This window comes from Salvelinus fontinalis, chromosome 20, assembly GCF_029448725.1.
Source record: "Salvelinus fontinalis isolate EN_2023a chromosome 20, ASM2944872v1, whole genome shotgun sequence".
Classification (NCBI taxonomy): domain Eukaryota; kingdom Metazoa; phylum Chordata; class Actinopteri; order Salmoniformes; family Salmonidae; genus Salvelinus; species Salvelinus fontinalis.
The window spans coordinates 11,329,454-11,345,623 of NC_074684.1; the positions used below are offsets into that span (position 1 = coordinate 11,329,454).

Consider the following 16,170-nt stretch of genomic DNA (forward strand, 5'->3'; position numbering starts at 1 on the left):
TAAGTTCAAAGATGAAAAAGCCTGGAAGGAAGAGAGCTGATTAGAAACGATTCAGTTGGCCGTTTTATGTGTGGATTAATTGTCAGAGTAGAGGACCTTGTGCATTTCATGTAAAATAACAACTCAATGTTTATATCCCAGGACAAATTAGCTAGCAACAGCAAGCTAGCTAAATAGGACAAATTAGCTAGCAAGTGCAAGCTAACTATCCATACATGTTCAATGGTTAATGGTTTTCGACCTATCCCCAAACTTATGTCATTGGTTTAGAGTTGGTTTTGATATTTTAACCTGCGTGTCGTGATCGCGTTTTGTGTAGGGGGACAAAATAAATTTATGCACGATGGCGCGCGCAGCCGGTTTGGGTTCCGTGTCAGGCGTCTCACAGTACGGACATTGCCATTTATTGCCTTGGCCACATCTGCAGTCCTCATGCCTCCTTGCAGCATGCTTAAGGCACGTCCACGCAGATGAGGGACCCTGGGCATCTTTCTTTTGGTGTTTTTCAGAGTCAGTAGAAAGGCCCCTTTAGTGTCCTAAGTTTTCATAACTGTGACCTTAATTGCCTACCTAAGCTGTTAGTGTTTTAACAACTGTTCAACAGGTGCATGTTCATAATTGTTTATGATTCATTTAACAAGCATGGGAAACAGTGTTTAAACCCTTTACAATGAAGATTTGTGAAGTTATTTGGATTTTTACAAATTATCTTTGAAAGACAGGGTCCTGAAAAAGGGATGTTTCTTTTTTTGCTGAGTTTATATACTGACATGGTAAAATATACTGAACAAAAATTAAAAAAACAACATGTAAAGTGTTGGTCCCATGTTCCTGAGCTGAAATAAAAGATCCCATAAATGTTCCATACGCACGAAAAGCTTTTCTCAAAATGTTGTTTACATCCCTGTTAGTGAGCATTTCTCCTTTGCCAAGATAATCCATCCACCTGACAGGTGTGGCATATCAAAAAGCAGATTAAACAGCATGATCATTACACAGGTGCACCTTGTGCTGGGGACAATAAAGGGCGACTCTAAAATGTGCAGTTTGTCACACAAGACAGTGCCACAGATGTCTCAAGTTTTGAGGGAGCGTCAGGAATATCCACCGGAGCTGTTGCCAGAGAATTGAATGTCAATTTCTCTACCAATGTCGTTTTAGAGTATTTAGCAGTACATTCAACCAGCCTCACAACCGCAGACCACATGTATGGCATTGTGTGGGTGAGTGGTTTGTTGATGTCAATGTTGTGAACAGAGTGCCCCATGGTGGCGGTGGGGTTACGGTATGGGCAAGCATAAGCTACGGACAACGAACACAATTGCATTTCATCAATGGCAATTTGAATGCACAGAGATAACGTGACAGAGATCCTGAGGCCCATTGCCGTGCCATTCACCCGCCACCATCATGATAATGCACAGCTGCATGTCGCAAGGATCAGTACACAATTCCTGGAAGCTGAAAATGTCCCAGTTCTTCCATGGCCTGCATACCCACCAGACATGTCACCCATTGAGCATGTTAAAGATAAACTGGATCGACGTGTACAACAGCATGTTCCAGTTCCCGCCAATATCCAGCAACTTAGGACAGCCATTGAAGAGGAGTTGGACAACATTCCACAGGCCACAATCAACAGCCTGATCAACTCTATGTGAAAGAGATGTGTCACGCTGCATGAGTCAAATGGTGTTCACACCAGATACTGACTGGTTCTGATCCACACCCATACTTACAAAAAATATATATATCTGTGACCAACAGATGCATATTTGTATTCCCAGTCACATGTAAATTAAATACACCGCTGGAACGCCGAATAATGTCCTCATCATTCGAAAGATGGATCAGAAAAATCTGGTGTTTTAATAGGCATATGCTGACTTCGATTTTCACCTGAAGCAGATTAAGATAAAACAGAGTAAGGTGTTTATATGAATAATGCGGAATCTGTCTACTGCCATAATCACTTGAATATCTAATTATTGTGCATGTAAAAGTACTCAGTGACCAAATCTGGGAACAGCCTTAGACGTTGACAGTGTGACCTCAAGCCTCTATTGTCCCACAAACAAATCTGGGACCAGGCTGTTATCGTCCCACACGGACTAAACAATGCAGACAACCTGGCATACCTGATCGGGCAGTGGGCCCACCATGGTCTACCTGATATAAACCACTGAAAACACAACTACTGATAAGAGAGATATTGGGTAAATTACAGAGAGTGGCTGCCAACGGTAATTATGTTTCACTCCTCAGACGAGGAGAAATATGTAAACAGTGCATTTATATGTAAACTGGTCAGGACGGGCTGGCCGCTGACAAACACACACACAAAGAGAGAGAAAAATGGCTTCTCACAGACAAACACTCACGCACTCAAGACTGTGTCATCAAACCATGGATGCCTCCATTCTAAACAGAGGAAGAGCCGAACCAAAACCCAGAATCGGATTTCAAACTTGGAGATTAAAATATTTTGGATGCCATCCATCCGACATTCCAGGGTTTTTACATGTGTTCAGCAGTTGCATTGGGTTCCTCTGAAAAGCAGAGGGAGAATTGCAGAGCAGGAAGGGTGGATCAATAGAGAGTTCAGATGAAACTCAGACCTTACAAACAATCCCTTTGGTCATAACCTTGTAACAGAATGACAGGTCTGGGACCAGACCATACAAGACAAGAACCCAGGCATATTTGCACTGCTAATCTGATCAAACAGTATTTCTGAAAACTTGTTGGGCAATTATAATATTGCCCAACAAAACCAGGCACGCAGACTTGCGAAGCCTGTAATGTTGCAACCCGGCGTGTCAACACTCCAACTTTAGCCACCTCCTCCATCCTCCTGGGTAGGCGTTCACAGTAAACCAGGTCGGTGAAGGGCAATATAATGATAAAAGTACCGGGTACCGACACGTCGTAAACAAGGGTAGGCCCGTATGGCTACCTCATCTGAAGGTGTTATGATAGCGGAGTTCACAGTGTACTGTAGGTGGGTGGAGATTAAGAGAGAGAGTACAGGACAGGGTCTGGTATCATCTATCAGTAGCGGCCTGGGTCATGTTCAGTAGGGAACACAGTTTCAAGACGTTTTGCATTGAAAACAAGCTCAGAAACTAGCTCCCGATTTCACTCCATATCTTCCTGGAACGAACCTGATCTCATCTATCAGTAGGGGCCCTGTTCAGGCAGTATGACGCCATGAGGTTGTTCAATACACTGTACCCTATATACCCACTGGGATCACTCTGGTTACATGGCCTCACATGTTCCACCCGATCCCCAGCTACAGATAACATGCACATTAAACAACACAGACGATATTCAAGTAAGACCTCTCACTGTCACAATGATGTAAAACGAGGCCCAGACAATAGGTTGACATAGTGTTGGGTTTACTAAGATTACAGGACAACAGTGGGGAATCAGAGAAGCATGGTTGGGTCTTGGTTGACTGAAAGGGACAGGGGAGGATAGGGGGTCTGTGTCTTGGGTTTAATCCTCACCTCAGGGCTGGAAGGTGAACCTGAATACGTCTCCTTTGTCACACACGCACTCGACGACCTATGTCTTTGACGCTTACACAAGTCTGAACATGTGGATGTCACACCGCTGGGACCGGATTGGCAGAGCTGTCTGATGGGTTACACAATAACTTGTCATCATATATCCAGTCCTACTTAAGATTCTCTAAGTCCGCCTTTCTTAAAGGGTCGCGACCCAAAGTTGGTCGAGGACCTGTTAATGGTGGGTCGCAACGTGTCAGTGTACATTTATAATTGTTTCATTAATTACTGGAATTGATTTGGCACTTTGCTGCTTGAACAGAGAGCGCAGATACAGTCTCTGCTCAGTTTGGCAGCTGTGCGAATGTGAGAGGGAGATGCCTGTGTGCTTTGCTGTTTACCGGATCTTTTTTCTGCAGTTTTCTTGAAGATCACTCCGCGACACACGAGATGCAGCGCTGTCATTCAGGCAGCAGATGATGCGCTGTCAGCCACTGACTTGTCATTCCCACTCGCCATCACTCACTCATCAAATGGATTCATGCTAGCCACAAGTTCTGACACCTCAATCGTCATGAAACGCAAATACAGCGATGAGTTTCGCTTCTCTTTCATACAAACTTATAACGAGGAGTGCCCACAATGTGTTTTGTGCGGGGAAATGCTTAGTAATGAGACTCGCATAACAAACAAATTAATAAAAAGACATCCTGGCCAAACATCAGCATGATGGTAAACTCAGGGAGTTATTTCAGAACATGGCAGAATGCTTCAGGAAACAGTGCTTCGACAGTGGAAAAGTCAGCTAGCAAGGCATTGTTGTCCTTTTATAACGGGTGATGATGAGCAGTAATAAGGGAGTACTAACTAACTCTCATAGTAGTAGATGTGAGTTTCTCTTTCTAACAATCCCCTGGCCTTGTACACAGCTAATACCTAACATTCGCCACAGCAAGCTAGCTGCAACCCTAAGTAACAGTACAGATGAAGATGAAAAATGATCAGGCCTACTGTACATTTAACTGTAGAAATTATTGTTGAAAACTAGTCTAGGTTGGAACTGTTGCTGTTAAAATACAAGTAATCATTTTTATTCTGAACTGGAATAAAATGATTGAAGCAAGATGCTTTTTGAGGCAAACACACTCACACAGTTCTGGGTTGCTCATCTACAGCAGGAAGTGGTCTCCTGTCTGACTGAGGAAGCAGTAGATGTTCTGATCCAGTTTGGCACCACATACCTATGAGAGTCAGGGTTCTCAACTCTGACATACTTAAAAAACAAGTACAGAAACAGTCTCAATGCTGAGCCTGACCTCAGTGTTGTACTGTCAGAAACTGAGCCCAGAATAGACATGCTTGATGAAAACTTCAAACCAGCCACACACCTCTCATAAGGACTGTGTGTGTGTGTTTTCTGGTCTACAAATGTGATCAATCAGTTTATTCCAGTTCAGAATAAAAAATATGTATTGTAATTTAACAGCAACAGTTCCAACCTAGACTTTCTTTCAACAATAATTTATACAGTAAGATGTACAGAAGGCCCGATCATTTTTCATATGTACTGTTACTTAGGGTTGCACTATGAAAAAGCCTGTGTGTGTTCTGCTATTCATCTGTGTGATGTGATCAATCAGTTTATTCCAGTTTGGGATGAAAATGATTTGTATTTTAGCAGCAACAGTTCCAACCTAGACAGATATGTAAGAGTGTTTTTAAATGGGGGAAAATAATCATGAATACATATTTATATGGATATTTAATTTCAATGTTACTTGTTTTTGTCTATATTGCATTTGTTTTAGGCATAAAGGCAATGAAATGTATCGATATTTATCTATAGTTGCATATTTTCCTAAGCTTGGGTCCCAGGAAAACACAGAATTTCTCATTTGAGTCCCAGGCAGAAAAAGTTTAAGAACCCCTGCTCTAAGTGTATAAGTAAACACGATATAAGTGTTTCTTCTAATGGAACCAACACGGAAAAATCTGGAGAATCTCTTACTAGCCCATATTCCATTGTCATCTGGTTTGTGAGTCTCTGAGTGTCTCTCCTGCAGAGACTGACTGCTTAAGCTGTAAAGTGACAGTAACTTCATAGGACCGTAGGTGACCAAATGGAATGGCACAGACATAGCACAGCGAGCTAGCTGAGATAGGGTCCATAGCCTTATAGAGTTACAGTTACTCAGGGTTGTGCAGTGACAGCACTTTTTCGCCCGTAGTGAGCTGCCAGGTTGGCCCATAAGTAATCCTGAAAGTAATAACAATAAGTGAATTCCCAGGCATGCGGGATCTTGTGGAGAGAGGAAGGTGCTTTTTCTCTGTCTGATGCTCTTTTCTCTCTCCAATCCCCCTATCCTCCTCTCTTTTCTATTATCTAACCCTCTATCCTCTCAAGCACCTGGCTCGGGTTTGGTTCCTCTCTTTCTCTAGAGAGAAGCCCCTTGCTTTTCAAATCATCATCATCAGACCCGTCAGGGGATTTGCAGTTCCCTCACAATTACCCACCTCAACTCTTTTCCACCGACTTGAAAACGCACGGTACACAGATAAAGCTAGCAGCTAGCCCAACAGCAACGGTGCCTGAAATATAGCCTTCCACACAGGTAGACTACACTTGTGTGTCTGTTCCCACTATCTTTGAGCTATGCTGGGAATGGTCTTTTTTTTTGTCTTTTGTGGTTTCCAAAGCCCCTGATGTGCTGTATACTTCCACATTAGTTTCCCAGATGTTGCCTTGTGTATCTATCAGAATTCAGACCTGGGCTCAAACACCATTTCAAATAATTTCACCGACTTTAGCCACGTTTGATTGAGTTTGCCATGCGAAAAGGACCCAATACAATAGTTCAAAAAATGTAAATCAAACCCCTATGGCTCTCCAGGCAGGCTAGAGAAAACGCTCAAAGTATTTGAACGATTTCAAATAGTATTTGTACTCAGGTGTACTAGTGTCTGTGCATGGTCTCTTCTGTCTCTCTCTCTCTGCGTGAAACAGAAACAGAGAGCCCATCTGACAGGCCCGAAGGATGAGGGGGTTGACTTTCTGTCAGGGCTAGTCCCAAACCCCGGTCACGGAACCATCTCCTGACAAAAGCTGAGGGGAAGGGAAGTTACGTAATGCCCAGGGATAGGATAGCTAGCTGCTCCTGCTCCTAATGAAAGCAATGTGCGATGGATGGATGGAATGGTAATGAGATCATTTAATGAGACGCAAGGAGAGGAGAAAGGGAGCCAACCGTCCACTGCCTGGCTAGGGGTGCGGAGTGTCACATTTAACTTTCACACACACCAGTTGTCCAATTGGATTGGACGGGCAGATGTTCTTTTTTCCAGTAAAGCACACTTTCCCCTCCTTGCGTAACCATGTTGTACTTCTAAAAATATATATATAAAAATAACCATTTGCCAGCTTTTTGAGTAGGCCTAGCTAATATTTTATTAAAATCTGCTGGAAATGTAACGCAGGTTTCCAAACCAGTCGGGTCATAGAGGTTGGGGTTAAACCAGGTATTATTCATGACAAAATTGAAATTGTGCACCATTATCATCAGTAACAATCTACAACATGCTGCCATTGAGAACTGCAAACAACCTAAAATTACAGAGATATATCATCTCAAGCCATGTCCTTTCTCAAAGCAGCTTTCCCAAATGATGGTGATGAACACGTGAACAGCTAAACCCGACAGGGTCAGTTGTGTGTGTCAGCTACTTAGTGCGTGCATCAAGGGGACCGGTTGTTGGCATGACGATGCGATGGCAGGGTGAGAGTAAGTGAGCAGTGAACACTGAGGGCGAGTTTGTACCCACTGCATCATAAAGCCAAATCAAAGCCCTGGTGTATTCAGTGGGAAAAAGAAGAAACCACATTCTGGTAGGAAAGCTCTATTTGGAAGCTGGCAGGAAGCAGTGCTCACATCACATCAAAGACACACTTGTGAGGAGAAGGCCAGATTAACACGACCCATTCACTGGAGGAGCGGGAGAGGAGAGAGAGAGAGAGGAGCCTTTCAAAGAAAGACATACTGGAATACGACAAGAGGATACTAACTCTAAGGCTGGGAATTGCAAGAGACTTCACAATATAACGCTATCACGATCCTTCGGTGCCGATACGACATTTATTGCGATTCGGTACTGCAATTTGATTGCGATTCGACGTTCCAAACATATTGCTCACCATGTCTACTGCTGAGGGATAAGAGAGAGCCAGAAAACGAGCTTTGATCAGTCATGGAAATAAAAGTGCTGAAAACATGTTAGCTTTTACACATAATTTACTCGCATAAAAAGATTGGATGGAAACCTAGTTCGAGACAAAACAACGCTCACTTACAATGGGGTCCGGAATTATTAAAGTTGTCACATGCACAAGTACAGTGAAATTCTTAACTTGCAAGCTCTACCCAACTGTGCAATAATCAATGTCAAAATAGTATAACTATATACATATAGTACCTGTCAAAAGTTTGGACACACCTACTCTTTATTTTTATTTACTTTATTTTTACTATTTTCTACAATGTAGAATAATAGTGAAGACATCAAAACTATGAAATAACACATGGAATCATGTAGCAACCAAAAAAGTGTTAAACAAATCAAAATATATTTTCAATTTTCGATTCTTCAAAGAAGTCACCCTTTGCTTTGATGACAGCTTTGCACACTTTTGGCATTCTCTCAACCAGCTTCGTGAGGAATGCTTTTCCAACAGTCTTGAAGGAGTTCCCACATATCCTGAGCACTTGTTGCCTGCTTTTCCTTCACTCTGCGGTGCAACTTTTCCCAAACCATCTCAATTGGGTTGAGGTTGGGTGATTGTGGAGGCCAGGTCATCTAATGCAACACCCCATCACCCTCCTTCTTTGTCAAATAGCCCTTACACAACCGAGGTCTGTTGGGTCATTGTCCTGTTGAAAAACAAATGATAGTCCCTCTAAGTGCAAATCAGATGGGATGGCGTATCGCTGCAGAATGCTGTGGTAGCCATGCTGGTTAAGTGTGCCTTGAATTCTAAATACATCACCGACAGTGTCACCAGCAAAGCACCCCCACACCACCTCCTCCATGCTTCATGCTGGGAACCACATGCAGAGATCATCCGTTCACCTACTCTGCGTCTCACAAAGACACGGCTGTTAGAACCAAAAATCTCCAATTTGGACTCATCAGACCAAAGGACTGATTTCCACTGGTCTAATGTCGATTGCCATTGTTTCTTAGCCCAAGCAAGTCTCTTCTTATTATTGGTGTCCTTTAGTAGAGTGGTTTCTTTGCAGCAATTCAACCACGAAGGCCTAATTCACAGTCTCCTCTGAACAGTTGATGTTGAGATGTGTCTGTTACTTGAACTCTGTGAAGTATTTATTTGGGCTGCAATTTCTGAGGCTGGTAACTCTAATGAACTTATCCTCTGCAGCAGAGGTAACTCTGGGTCTTCCATTCCTGTGGCGGTCCTCATGAGAGCCAGTTTCATCATAGCGCTTGATGGTTTTTTCGACTCCACTTGAAGAAATTAACTAAGTTCTTGAAATGTTTCGTACTGACTGACCTTAATGTCTTAAAGTGATGATGGAATGTCGTTTCTCTTTGCTTATTTGAGCTGTTCTGGCCATAATATGGGCTTGCTCTATTACCAAATAGGGCCATCTTCTGTTTACCCCCCTACCTTGTCACAACACAACTGATTGGCTCAAAAAGCATGAAGGAAAGAAATTCCACAAATACATATTTAAGAAGGCATACCTGTTAATTGAAATGCATTCCAGGTGACTACCTCATGAAGCTGGTAGAGAGAATGCCAAGAGTGTGCAAATCTGTCATCAAGAAAAAGGATGGCTATTTGAAGAATCTCAAATATATTTTGATTTGTTTAACACTTTTTTGGTTACTACATGATTCCATATACGTTATTTCATAGTTTTGATGTCTTCACTATTATTCTACAATGTAGAAAATAGTTAAAATAAAGAAAAACCTTGAATAAGTAGGTGTTCTAAAACTTTTGACCCGTAGCGCACGCGTGCGTGTATAAGGGCTGTCAAAGTTAACACGTTAATAACGGATTAATGCTTACATTTTTTAATGCCGTACATTTTTGGGACGCAATTAAAGCATTTTCTTAGTTTGACCCCCTGAACCATGCATTGTTCAAATTAAAACCCCGGCAGCTGTTGCGTTAGTTTGACAACACCTTTACTAGCTAGCTAACGTTACTTGTATGACTGAATGATGGAGAATGCTAGTGATGGGCTTTTAAATGGCTAATTACATTTCAAATCCCTCCCAGATGGCTATCTGGATAAAACTCAAAGTAATTTGCATCCACTGCAAGGCTGAATTTGTTTATCACTTCATTAACATTATTTGTTACTTTTGTTTCCTTATTTTTTTTACTTAAACACATATTTTTCTTAAAACTGCATTGTTGGTTAAGGGCTTGCAAGTAAGCATGTCACTAAGGTCTACACCTGTTGTATTCGGCGCATGTGACAAATAACATTTGATTTACAAGCGAAACATACCGTTGATGCCGGCAATACAAGTAACGTTACTAGTAGCAATGGAGGACATCTTCGGCAGGCTAAGCTAGAAGTGTGTGCGCGCGAGAGGCCTATGTCGTCGAGCAGCAAGCAATACCAAGAGGCTAGCTACAGCTTACAGGCCAGTCCACATTGTGGAGGACGAAGGCTTGAGGGATATCATTTGGATCGCATCAAACGACTCAACGTACGAGATACCCGAGAGCCACCGTCGTTACAAGAATATACAATCTGTATGAAAGCGAGAGGACTACGAAAGCAGAGGAGTTGAAGCATGCAACGGTTGGAAACTGCATTCACACGCTCTGGCCATAAGGAAGACAGAAGAGAGGCACTGCTGAAACGTGCCAGAGCATTTCATGGATCTAGCAGTAGAACATTGATAACAAAGTTAGCTCAATTTGTACAGACAGCGCACGGAACTTGATTACAGCTGCGAGACATCTGCCTTTTGAACACATGCACTCCATCAGTGTCCCTAATACAGCGGGTTCGACAATGCCCTAGCCAAACGCACGTAAAATTGTTGGGCATTTCAGCCCACCAAATGCTGCAGAGCTAGGACAACATCAAGTTGCAAATGGGCTAAAGTAGGAATCACTCGCACAAGATGTCACAAGATGAAATTCTACTCTGGAAATGGTAAAGCATGTTCCACAGAAACCAACAAACACAGAGATGCTCTGGCCCAACAGAAAACAAACATCACCATTCCAACCACAGCTGAACTGGAGAAACTGCAGAAGCTGGAGGCACTACTGGAGCCCTGCAGGTAATCTTTATCTTACTATTAGTGTTACGATTTTGTGTTTAAGTGTGAGAGAGTGAGTGTGTAAAATGTATGTGAGAGAAAGTCTGTGTATAACAAGTCTCTCACAATTGACTGAAGTGATTTTGAAATATCTTTCACTGCAGGTACTTGACTGAACTTCTGGGAGGAGAGAAGTACATTTCCTGCTCAGTGGTGTCACCTGCTTTGTGTCATCTCCTTTGAGTGATGGAGTGCTCTGATGATGACCCTGCCTACATGGTAAGATTCAAGCTGACATTCACATGGCTGAAGATAGCCACAGCACTCAACCCAAGGTTTAAGGACTGTCCACTACAGTGGTGGTCACAGCATGCAAGGGCATACACCAGGCTGGCCTGCAGAGCATTAAGGTAACTGGCAACGCCTGCCACATCAGTACCTTGTGAGAGGTTGTTTTCACTCTGGGCATATCGTGCAAATGAAGAGAGCAGCTTTATCATCTGAAAATGTCAACAGGCTTGTTTGTCTTTGAAACTGGCTCAGTGAAAAGAAATAGGAGGATGACTGAAGTGTATGGTCACAGGTTTATGTTCTGTGGAATTCATGACATTGTTGGACAGGTTTATGCTCTTTGTATCCATAGATCCAGTTCTTTTTTTCTTATAGCCAACCCTCCAAATCAGTACTTGGGAGAACAATCATTTGGAATGGCTGAAGCTTTAACTGTGTGTGTGAGAATTTATGAGGGAACATTAGTAGGCCTACTGGGAGCATTATTCAGTTACCGGACTTTTGTATTGCTTTACTTATGGTGAATATGCCATTAAAAACTTTCTGATACAGAATAGATTTGTGTTTGAGTCAATACATGCCTGCTTAAAAAAAAGTGACTGTTTTCATTTGGCACCAAATTTAAACAAATAAAAAATGTGGGATTAACAGAATTTAACACAATTAATTACTTGAATAGTTTGACAGCCCTAATATCTATCTACCTATCTATATAAAGCAAGAAAAAAGGAAAAGGAAGCTATATACAGTAACAGTTGTCACGATCGTCTTAACGAGCGGACCAAGGCGCAGCGTGATTGAAGTTCCACATCTTTATTACTGTGAAACTTTAAACAAAAAGCAATAATGAAAGTAGTGGTGCACATGCACAAAACAATATCCCACAAACACAGGTGGGAAAATGGCTACCTAAATATGATCCCCAAATAGAGGCAACAATAACAGCTGCCTCTAATTGGGAACCATACAAAACACCAACATAGAAATATTGAGCTAGAACACCCCTAGTCACGCCCTGACCTAATACACCATACAGAACCAAGGGCTCTCTATGGTCAGGGCGTGACAGTACCCCTGCCCCAAAGGTCGCAAAACCTGAAACCAAAGGGGGTTAGGGGGGGGTGACTAGTGTTGGTGGCGGCTCCGGTGCGGGTCGTAGCCCCCCCCCCCCAGACCCCGGATCCGACCATGGTGTCGGGCTGAACGCCGTGCCTGGACTGGGCACCGGCGCAGAGGAAGGCTCCGGCCATGGCGCCGGGCTGAACGCCGTGCCTGGAATGGGCATCGGCGCAGAACCTGGGTTGGCCGCAGCGCCCGGACTGGGCACCGGCGCAGAGGAAGGCTCCGGCCTTGGAGCTGGACACCTTGCCTGGACATCGGCGCAGAGGAAGACTCCGGGCTGGGGAGGTCAGGGCGTGACAATGCCAATAACACATTTTCTGGAGTAGTTTGAGGTAGATATGTACATGTAAGCGGAGATTGGGAGAAAGTGACTGGTAACAGGATAATTCTTCCATTTAAGAATGTTGAAGGCCACTGTGTTCTTGGGGACCTTCAATGCTGCAGAAATCTTTTGGCACCCTTCCTCAGATCTGTGCTTCGACACAATCCTGTATCAGAGCTCTACGTACAATTCCTTTGACCTCATGGCTTGGTTTTTGCTCTGACTTGCACTGTGAACTGTGGGACCTTGTATAGACAGGTGTGTGCCTTTCCAAATCATGTCCAATCAACTGAATTTACCTCAGGTGGACTCCAGTCAAGTTGTAGAAACATCTCAAGGATGAGCAATGGAAACAGGATGCAGCGGCGCTTAATGTCTCATAGCAAAAGGTCTGACTACTTATGTAAATAAGGTATTTTGTTTTTTTATACACATTTGCAAAGATTTCTAAAAACCTGTTTTCGCTTTGTCATTATGTGGTATTGTGTTTAGATTGATGAAGGGAGAAAATTATTTTATCCATTTTAGAAAAAGGATTTAATGTAACAAAATGTGGAAAAGGGGAAGGGGTCTGAATACTTTCCGAATGCACTGTACATGTACAGTTGAAGTCGGAAGTTTCCATACACCTAGGTTGGAGTCATTAAAACTCGTTTTTCAACCACTCCACACATTTCTTGTTAACAAACTATAGTTTTGGCAAGTTGGTTAGGACATCTACTTTGTGCATGACAAGTCATTTTTCCAACAATTGTTTAGACAGATTATTTCACTGTATCATAATTCCAGTGGGTCAGAAGTTTAAATACACTAAGTTGACTGCCATTAAACAGCGTGGAAAATTCCAGAAAATTATGTCATGGCTTTAGAAGCTTCTGATAGGCGAATTGACACCATTTCAGTCAATTGGAGGTGTACCTGTGGATGTATTTCAAGGCCTACCTTCAAACGCAGTGCCTCTTTGCTTGACATCATGGGAAAATCAAAAGAAATCAGCCAAGACCCCAGAAAAAAAATTGTAGACCTCCACAAGTCTGGTTCATCCTTGGGATCAATTTCCAAACACCTGAAGAAACCACGTTCATCTGTACAAATAATAGTACGCAAGTATAAACACCATGGGACCACGCAGCCGTCATACCGCTCAGGAAGTACTTGTGTGAAAAGTGCAAATCAATCCCAGAACAGAAAATGACCTTGAAGATAATGGAGGAAACAAGTACAAAATTATCTATATCCACAGTAAAACGATTCCTATATCGACATAACCTGAAAGGCCGCTCATCAAGGAAGAAGCCACTGCTCCAAAACCACCATAAAATAGCCAGACTACGGTTTGCAACTGCACATGGGGACAAAGATCGTACTTTTTGTAGAAATGTCCTCTGGTCTGATGAAACAAAAATAGAACTGTTTGGCCATAATGACCATCTTTATGTTTGGAGGAAAAAGGGGGAGACTTCACAGAACACCATCCCAACTGTGAAGCACGCAGCATCATGTTGTGGGGGTGCTTTGCTGCAGGAGTGACTGATGCACTTCACAAAACAGATGGCATCATGAGGGATAAAAGTGATGTGGATATATTTAAGCAACATCTCAAGACATCAGTCAGGAAGTTAAAGCTTGGTCGCAAATGGGTCTTCCAAATGGACAATGACCCCAAGCATACTTCCAAAGTTAAGGACAACAAAGTCAAGGTACTGGAGTGGCCATCACAAAGCCCTGACCTGAATCCCATAGAACATTTGTGGGCAGAACTGAAAAAACGTGTGCGAGCAAGGAGGCCTACAAACCTGACTCAGTTACACCAGCTCTGTCATGAGGAATGGGCCAAAATTCTCCCAACTTATTGTGGGAAGCTTGTGGAAGGCTACTCTGAAACGTTTGACCCAAGTTAAACAATTTAAAGGCAATGCTACCAAATACTAATTGAGTGTATGTAAACTTCTGACCCACTGGGAATGTGATGAAAGAAATAAAAGCTGAAATAAATAATTCTCTCTACTATTATTCTGACATTTCACATTATTAAGATAAAGTGGTGATCCTAACTGACCTAAAACAGGGACTTTTTACTAGGATTATATGTCAGGAGTTGTGAAAAACTGATTTTAAATGTATTTGGCTAAGATGTATGTAAACTTCAAGTGTAAATAGGAGTAATAGTGACGAGTAGCAGGATAAATAGATAATCAATAATCCTTTTAGCAGCAGGGTAGGATACACCAGTACTGCCTGCTGGACGGGAGCATGGCGAACAGTCCATGTCTCAGGTGGCTGGAGTCTTTGGCAATTTTTCGGGCCTTTCTCAGACACCTGGCATGTATGTCCTGGATGGCTGGGAGCTCACCCCAAGTGATGCACTGGGCCGTCTGCACCACCCACTGTAGGGCATTCCAGGCGGTGATACAACCAGTCAGGATGCTCTCGAAGGAGCAGCTGTAAAGGTTCCTAAGACTAAGAGGCCATGCGTCCTGATCGAGAAGAGGCACTGCAGAGCCAGTCAGGATGCTCTCAATGGAGCAGCTGTAAAGGTTCCTAAGGATCTGATGGGCCATGTTACGGACCATGTTACGTCCTAAGTGATGTGGACACTAAGGAACTTGAAGATCTTGACCCTCTCCACAACAGCCCCGTCGATCTGGATTGAAGTGTGCATATGCCCGTTTCCTGAAGTCCACGATCAGCTCCTTGGTCTTGCTGACATTGAGGGAGGGGTTGTTGTCCTGGCACAACACTGCCAGGTCGCTGACCTCCTCTGTAGGCTGTTTCATCGCCGTTGGTGATCAGGCCGACCACCATCGTGTCGTTAACAAACTTGATGGAGTTGGAGTCGTGTGTGGCCACACAGTTGTGAGCTCTATTTTCATATTGACACCCTTGATAAAGATGAGCAAAAATGACTCCATAAAATACATTTAAAAAACTTACGCAATAATGCCTGAGAAACCTGGAATTATCGTGTAACAACTCCCGACAAGTGAGAATTGTCTTGCTGGGAGATCCATTCCTGGATAATAAAAGACAATAACCCCAAGCACACATCATAATCCACAAATAAATGGTTAATTGGCCACAAAAATCTACATTTTGCAATGGCCATCTTGGCCTCCGGACTTCAAAACATGTGGTTTGAACTGAATAGGGCAGTCCATAAGCGCAGATGAAGGATATCAAGGATCTGGAAGGACTCTGTGTGGCAGAATGGTTTAAGATCCCTCCCAAAATGTTCTCAAACTCATAAAACATTTTAGAAAAAGGCTCAGTGCCGTTATCCTCGCAAGGTGAGGTATTGAAAAAAAGGGGTGTCAATATTTTTGACCACTCCCTTCAAGAAAAGAAGATGACTTGTTACACAAAACATCTTTCTCTGAGCAATTGTATTATAAAATAATATAAAATGCCCAATCTTTTGATCATACAATATAGCTCAGTATTTAAATTATTTCTTTTTTACTGTCATTTTTGCTCACCTTCATCAAGGGTGTCAATAATTTGGATCCTACTATACATTCACACATGGATGAAGATAGGTGGAAACAAGTCACGGGGAGTACTTCGTAGACATTCTACATCTCCTTGTGAAGAATAAGTACAACTAGGCCTATTTTT

The 16,170-nt window shown here is 42.8% G+C and overlaps 1 protein-coding gene across 3 annotated transcripts in view; it reads right to left on the bottom strand.

Moving 5' to 3' along the window:
• Positions 1–16,170, bottom strand: part of rad51b (RAD51 paralog B) — a 79,715-nt gene that overhangs the window by 44,951 nt on the left and 18,594 nt on the right. The gene's annotated exons all lie outside the window — the stretch shown is intronic.